This window comes from Terrapene carolina, unplaced genomic scaffold, assembly GCF_002925995.2.
Source record: "Terrapene carolina triunguis isolate 2854851 unplaced genomic scaffold, T_m_triunguis-2.0 Scaffold42, whole genome shotgun sequence".
Classification (NCBI taxonomy): Eukaryota; Metazoa; Chordata; order Testudines; family Emydidae; genus Terrapene; species Terrapene triunguis.
Genome location: NW_020664393.1, coordinates 13,665,459 through 13,673,423, shown reverse-complemented (window position 1 = coordinate 13,673,423; position 7,965 = coordinate 13,665,459).

The following is a 7,965-nucleotide window of genomic DNA, read 5'->3' as shown; positions in this document are numbered from 1 at the left end:
CATATGTAAGCTGTTCCAGGCCCTTCATCATTTTTGCTGCTCTTCTCTGTACCTTTTCTAATTCTAATACCTCTTTTTTGAGATGGGGTAATCAGAACTGCATGCAGTATTCAAGATGTGGGCGTATCATGAATTTATAACGTGGCATATTTACTGTCTTATTATCTATTCCTTTCCTAATGGTTCCTAACTTTCTGTTAGCTTTTTTGATTGCTGCTGCACACTGAATGGATTTTTTTCAGAGAACTATCTGAAATGACTCCGAGAGCACTTTCTTGAATGTTAACAGATAATTTAGATCCCATCATTTTGTATATGTAGTTGGGATTATGTTTTGCAGCGTGCATTACTTTACACCTGATCTCACTGTGTTCCCCTCCCACACTGTCTACCAGTCTCTCTCGCCACCACTCGTTTCCCTCAACAGTTCCCAGTCCCAGTATCCTCCCTCTGAAACCCAGTCCTAGCCTCTTTACCCAACCAGTCCCAGACTCCTACCACCACCACCCATCTGCATCTCCCAGTCCCCATCTTCTTGCATTACCCGTGCCTGTGCCCGCACTCAAAGTACAAATTACAGTTTCTCTCTCCTCCCACTCCAGTCCCAGTCTCAAGAGGCTCCCTGTCCCAGTTTATTCTTTTCCCTCCCCCTGGACTGGCTTTTGTCCTATCTGGATTCAAATCACTTGATGATTACCTGTTCTGTTCATTCCCTCTGGGGCACCTGGTATTGGCCACGGTTGGAAGACAGGATACTGGGCTAGATGGACCTTTGGGCTGACCCAGAGGTGTGCACATGGGAGGACAAGCAGGGGCATGAGCCCCACAATAATTGTTGGGGGGCATAGAACTTCTCTGGCCCCAGGGCCGTGGCTGTAGGGAAAAGTGAGCTCCTGCCAGGGCAGGGGCATAGGCGTGGGAAGTAGGAGTGCGGGGGGTGCCCTGCTCCCGGCCCTCTGCCCCCAACCCTTCACCTCACCTGGGGCTCGGGTCCCAGCTGCTGGCCCCATGCCTGGGGCCCCACGCCAGCCCCACCCCCACTCCCAGGCCTCCACTCCCAGGGCCTGGCTCTGCTCCTGGGGCCCCACACCCCCCCCCAGCTGTGACCTCTGTCTGGGTCCCCCCCTCCCGGAGACACAGCCCTGCTCCCAGCCTTGGGAGGGGACGGGGTAAGGGGGCTGGGTTTCAGCACCCCACTACTAAAAATGTTCCAGAGCCACTGGGCAGGGGTGGGTGGGGGGAGGAAGAGCGAGCTCCTGCCAGGGCTGGGGAAAGACTGAGCTCCTTCTGGGCCCAAGGCGGTGGGGCCAGCTGGGGAAGGAGGAGAACAAGCTCAGGGACGCCCCTGGTCTGACCCAGTATGGCAGTTCTTAAATCAGACGGTTCCCTTCTCCAAGCTGCCTGGGCACCAGCAGGGGGTCACTGAGAGCACATGAGACATAGGATCTCTGCTCAGTTACAGTGCCCAGCCCCACCCTCATCAGAGCAGCCGTTACAGAGAAAGTCCAGCTTCACTCCATAGCTTTGGCCTGAATGGAGCACACTCAGTTGCTCAGATGGCCCATGTGCAGTCTGATCAGCACTCGGAGCTGTGAGAGGATGGAGCATGCTCAGTGTACATGGACTCTTTGGAGATTTGAGCTGCTAAAATGTAAGCAGTCTCTACTGAGCATGTGCAAACTGTGATTTTGTCAAAGGCTCATAACTTTGGGCAAATTTTCATCATCATGGCAAAAGGCACATTTCTGACACAACGGCCACCTTCCTGCCAAATTTAAATTCCCTGCGCCAAAGCATGAAGGAGCTAGAACCTTTCAAAGAAAAGGTCTCCAGGATATTATTAAATTGCAAAATGATGTATTTTTTTTTTCCTCTCATCGTTCTCACAAATGGTTGAGCTGTTTTGGCTGACACCATCCAAAAACCCATTCAGCTTGAAGCAGACACCTGGCATGGAAAATTGCAGCCCAAACAGTTAAAGTTTGGCAAAGTTATAAGCAATGGAAAATAGGGTCTTATAATGGGACTGGTCTGGGACCTTTATAGGTAGCACTACCAGCCTGCCTATGGTAATCTGGCTGTATTCAGGTCAGAGGTGAATGAAGGAGGGAAGTCTTTGCCTGCCAGTGGAAGTAAGGCACCCAAAACCAAGAATGTACATTTAAATATAAAGCTGTCATGCTTCAGGGCATAAACTAACCGTGATGGGCATGGAGCTGCTCTGTAATAATTTATTAATACTCTGTGTTGATGGGGTTATTAGGATCTTTACTGAAGGAAACATTGGTTTAGTTTGATAGGAGCTGTAAGGAAAAGCAACCAGGAAGGCAACAATGGTTCTATATATGCCACCCCAGGGCCGCCCGGGGGAGGGGCAAGTGGGGCAATTTGCTCCAGGCCCCGGGCCCCACAGGGGCCCCCATGAGAGTTTTTCAGGGCCCCTGAAGCGGGGTCCTTCACTCGCTCCAGCCCCCAGAGCTTCTTCCGCTCCGGGTCTTCAGCGGCAATTCGGCGGCGGGGGGTCCTTCCGCTCTGGGACCCGCTGCTGAAGTGCCCTGAAGACCTGCGGTGGGGGGTCCTTCCGCCCTGGGACCCTCCGCCGAGGTGCCCTGAAGACCTGTGGCGGGGGGTCCTTCCGCCCCGGGACCCGCCGCCGAAGTGCTGGGTCTTTGGCGGCAATTCGGTGGCGGGGCCCCCCGCCGCCGAAGACCCCAGGCCCCCTGAATCCTCTGGGCGGCCCTGTGCCACCCCACTGTAAACACTTGAGGGTTCTTACAATACAATGGCAGACTGGATCTGAGAAGTCTGGGGCTCCTGCAGAGCTGACTGAACTGGTCTGGACAAGCAGGGCCAAAGCCTAGGAACTGACCAAAACAACGCTGGCTGAATAAAAAGAGATTCTCATTTTCCAGAGGGGCAACAGCTGTTGTGGAAAGCAGAGAAACACAAGCTGAGGTGTCATAACCAAATATAAAAAGTTACTGTGAGCCATGCTACAGCTTAAGAGACATGCTGGGGAAAAAAACAGATGTTTTGCATGTTTTCCACTTCACATGCATGCCGTATAGCACCAAATGTGCCACGTGGCACAAAATATTGCTGCTGCTCTTGCCATTCTTTGGGATCTAATATAAATTGACAAAGAGTCTAGCACAACAATTACATGATCTTTGACCTTTTTGTGATATATGACATTGGAAAGCATTGTCTGGGACAGTCCATCATGGACTAGTCCGTTGACATTATGGAATATGTGTTATGACCTTGTCCTTTCAGCACAGGCATAAATGTGTTTATGATAATGTTATTCCCAGTTAGGAAGCTATTTTGTATACCTTCAGGTTACAGAATAACTAAGGAGCCAATTCTCTATGTCTGGCATTTGGAACAAGACACCTTGAACCAATTTATGCTGAAGTGCAGTCTCGGTTGTGAGGCTGGCTATTGATTAGACACTGACGCGTGTATGAGCAGTGGAGAACTGGAAATTCTCCCACAGTCAGATTCATGCAATGTGATGGGCATTGCAGGCAGAAAAGGGATTCAAATTGATTTCTGCTGCCCAACTCAGGTATAGAGATCCATATGCTTTCAGCCAGGCAGTCTAGATACTGTTGTCTCCAACAATAGAGTTTACTCCTAAATGCATGTCATTTTATTATACATTTTTTTGTTTATCTTAATGTTTTTAGTATATGTTTTGTTTGTGATGTGCAATTATTATACTTGAAGAATTGACTATTCTGTGTCACTTTAATGGGACTATACAATTATTATGGTGCATGAATTATTTGAGCTGTTTCACTTGAAGACTGATTGCCTTTCAAGGTCTCTATGGGGGAGAGGTGAAGGAACCCTGACTGTTATAGCCCAAATCAGGCCCCCTGGCAGGCCATTTGCAGTGACTCTAGAGCCAGGGTTTTTAGTGCTGACCTTACTTTCCCATAAAAGAGCTCCACAAAGATCAAGGAGGATTAGGGTCATGGTGGAGTTCAGTGAGTGTGCCGTGCTGGATTAATTTAAAATGATAACAGCCTAAAAACTCTATCCGTCTCTCACAACCAACCATATAAAACATGGCGCATCACCATATTCAAAAGAAAAGAAACCAGCATACTCAGGGCATCTGCAAGGAGGAATCATCTCAGCAGGACTGCAATTCTCTCCCACTCCTGAACTAGATTAGATTAGATTGATTTTTGTTTATATCTAACTTTTTGTACTGCTTGCCACGTTCTTGTTTGAGGGGCGAATTCCTGCTCCTTAAACAAGGAATGTTGTTTGTTAACTATTGCTGGGGAGAAGCTAGGGGGACTGGCTGTTATTGGGGAGAGGGGTTGGATGGTTGGATGCGCTAGTGAATTTTATAAACCTCTAGAATTTAATATTCCATCTACTAGTGCATGTCTCTCTCTCTCTCTCTCTTCCCCTGGTTCACTAACTAAATTTTATTCATATTTGTTATACACTTTAAAAGACAAAGCATCTGTCCTTTGCCTGAGAGGGGGTGACTGGCTCTTGAGAGATTGTCTTGTGTATTAGCCATCAACTTTTGGACACAAAGAGGGGCGTTGCTGCCAGGTTCAAGCTTAGAAGGTCGCAGATGGGGATGCGTGGAGTTCAGCACACAGCCCATAGTGAAACAGTGCATACAGTCACTGTCTGCTCAGAGGAGGTTGGGTCCCTTGAGCTGTCATTTAACATAGGAGTAAACCTCATTTGTTATCAGTTCAGTCCAGAGAGTGAGAAAGAGACAGTAACAGGCAAAAGGTGAATGTTTTAGATAAAGTCTGAAGCTCTTAGAAAGAACAATAACATAGATGTAAACTTCATTTAAACTGAATCTAAAAGCCAATGATCAGGTGACGTGAAGTGAAGGTTCCCAAGGTAAAGTGATGCTATGTTTCAATTTTTGGCTACCACCTTTATATTAAATTGAAAAGGTACAGTGCCAAAAGTGAAATCCCTGCAAACAGCATGGAAACTTTTTAAAGACACCATAATAGAGGTTCAACTTAAAAGGAGCCACCATGGCTAAACAAAAAAGTAGAAGGAGTGAGACACAAAAAGGCATCCTTTAAAAAGTGGAAGTTAAATCCTAGTGAGGGAAATAGAAAGGAGCATAAACTCTGGCAAATGAAGTGTAAAAATATTATTAGGAAGGCCAAAAAAGAATTTGAGGAACAGCTAGCCAAACATTCAAAAAGTAATAGCAAAAAAAAATGTTAAGTACATCAGAAGTTAAACAACCAGTGGTTCCACTGGACGATTGAGATGCTAAAGGAGCACTCAAGGATGATAAGGGCATTGCGGAGAAACTAAATTAATTCTTTGCATCGGTCTTAACGGCTGAGGATGTGAGGGAGATTCCCAAACCTAAGCCATTCTTTTTAGGTGACAAATCTGAGGAACTGTCCCAGATTGAGGTGTCATTGGAGGAGGTTTGGGAACAAATTGATAAACTAAACAGTAATAAGTCACCAGGAGCAGATGCTATTCACCCAAGAGTTCTGAATGAACTCAAATGTGAAATTGCATAACTACTAACCATAGTTTGTAACCTATCATTTAAATCAGCTTCTGTACCAAATGTCTGGAGGATAGCTAATGTGATGCCAATTTTTAAAAAGGGCTCCAGAGGTGACCCTGGCAAACACAGACCGGTAAGCCTGACTTCAGTACCAGGCAAACAGGTTGAAACTATAGCAAAGAACAAAATTGTCAGACATATAGATGAACACAATTTATTGGAGATGAGTCAACATGGTTTTTGTAAAGGGAAATCATGCCTCACCAATCTACTAGAATTCTTTGAGAGGGTCAACAGACATGTGGACATAGGGGATCCAGTAGATATAGTGTACTTAGATTTTTCAGAAAACCTTTAACAAGGTCCCTCACCCAAGGCTCTTAAGCAAAGTAAGCTTCCACGGGATAAGAGGGAAGGTGCTCTCATGGATTGGTAACTGGTTAAAAGATAGGAAACAAAGGGTAGGACTAAATGGTCAGTTTTCAGAATGGAGAGAGGTAAATAGTGATGTCCCCCAGGGGTCTGTTCTGGGACCAGCCCTATTTAACTTATTCATAAATGATCCAGAAAAAGGGGTAAACAGTGAGGTGGCGGGCAGATGATACAAAACTATTCAAGATAGTAAAGTCCCATGCAGACTGCGAAGAGCTCCAAAAAGATCTCACAAAACTGGGTGACTGGGCAACAAATTGGCAGATGAAATTCAATGTTGATAAATGCAAAGTAATGGACATTGGAAAACATAATCCCAACTATATATATAAAATGATGGGGTATAAATTAGCTGTTACCACTCAAGAAAGAGATCTTGGAGTCATTGTGGATAGTTCTCTGAAAACATCCACTCAATGTGCAGCGGCAGTCAAAAAAGTGAACAGAATGTTGGGAATTAAGAAAGGGATAGATAATAAGACAGAAAATATCATATTGCCTCTATATAAATCCACGGTACGCCCACATCTTGAATACTGTGTGCAGATGTGGTCGCCCTATCTCAAAAAGATATATTGGAATTGGAAAAGGATCAGAAAAGGGCAACAAAAATGATTAGGGGTATGGAACAGCTTCTGTATGAGGAGAGATTAATAAGACTGTGACTTTTCAGCTTAGAAAAGAGACAACTAAGGGGGGATATGATTGAGGTCTATAAAATCATGACTGGTGTGGAGAAAGTAAATAAGGAGGTGTTGTTTACTCCTCATAACACAAGAACTAGAGGTCACCAAGTGAAATTAATAGGCAGCAGGTTTAAAACAAACAAAAGGAAGTATTTTTTTCATACAATGCACAGTCTTTGCCAGAGGATGTTGTGAAAGCCAAGACTATAACAGGGTTCAAAAAAGAACTAGATAAATTAATGGAGGCTAGGTCCATCAATGGTTATTAGCCAGGATGGGCAGGGATGGTATCCCTTGCGTCTTTTTTTCCAGAAGCTGGGAATGGGCAATGGGATGGATCACTTGATGATTACCTGTTCTGTTCATTCCCTCTGGGACACCTGGCATTGGCCACTGTTGGAAGACAGGTTACTGTGTTAGATGCACCTTTTTCTGACCCAGTATGGCCATTCTTATGCTCTTATTGAATTGCAAGATTACAATGCAGGGTGAAATTGACATGTGGTTCTGTTTCTCCTTTCTTTTTATAGCTGGCATCTATTTAATTGTATTGCTTTGATTATATTTATTTCACAGCTTCCATCAACTTTTGCTTTAAAGTGCCTGTCTAAATGGAAACTCAATGAAGGGCCTTGCCTACCAATCTTTATTCATTTGAGTAGTCCCTGCTCCCGGAATAGTCCCGTTCAAGAAAAATTGAGCTAATTGTTGTACGGATTACTCAAGTGAGGATTTAGCCATAAATTCAACAGGAAATGTATGATGCTGATGTGACCTGGGATATGCAGGTGCTTCAGGGATCAACTGAGCTCCTCTGTAGAAGCACCAAAACTGCAATTATATATGCTGAGAAAAGTATTCCCACTTCACTAAGGTACCCCCACCCCCACCTTCGAAATCTATAAAGGTCCCTAGTGGGATAAGCACCAGTGAACTACACAGCTGATCAGTGACACGTCGTTAAATCGAGCATTAGCCCAAAGTGGAGGCAGGTGTAATGCAGTCTTCAATTGCTGACACCGCCACGCCCAGGAAGACATTATGTATCAGTCTGAGTAACTATCCCACTGCTTGGATTCGAAGTGAGTATATAGACAGCGTCCATTGTGCGGATTTAGGAGTGATTGTTTCTGTATCTAGTCCGTGAGAGTACGGGGTCATCAGCGTACAGGGAGGGGTTAGGCAGCCATCGATCGTCCACTACAGGGGAATGTCCGGATTCATTTTGATCTCTGCTGCCAAGCAAGTCTGGAAGGAAACCGACAGAAAAGTCAGCGGGGAGGGAAAGCGGCAGGCAAGTGTCTCCTACACCGCCCC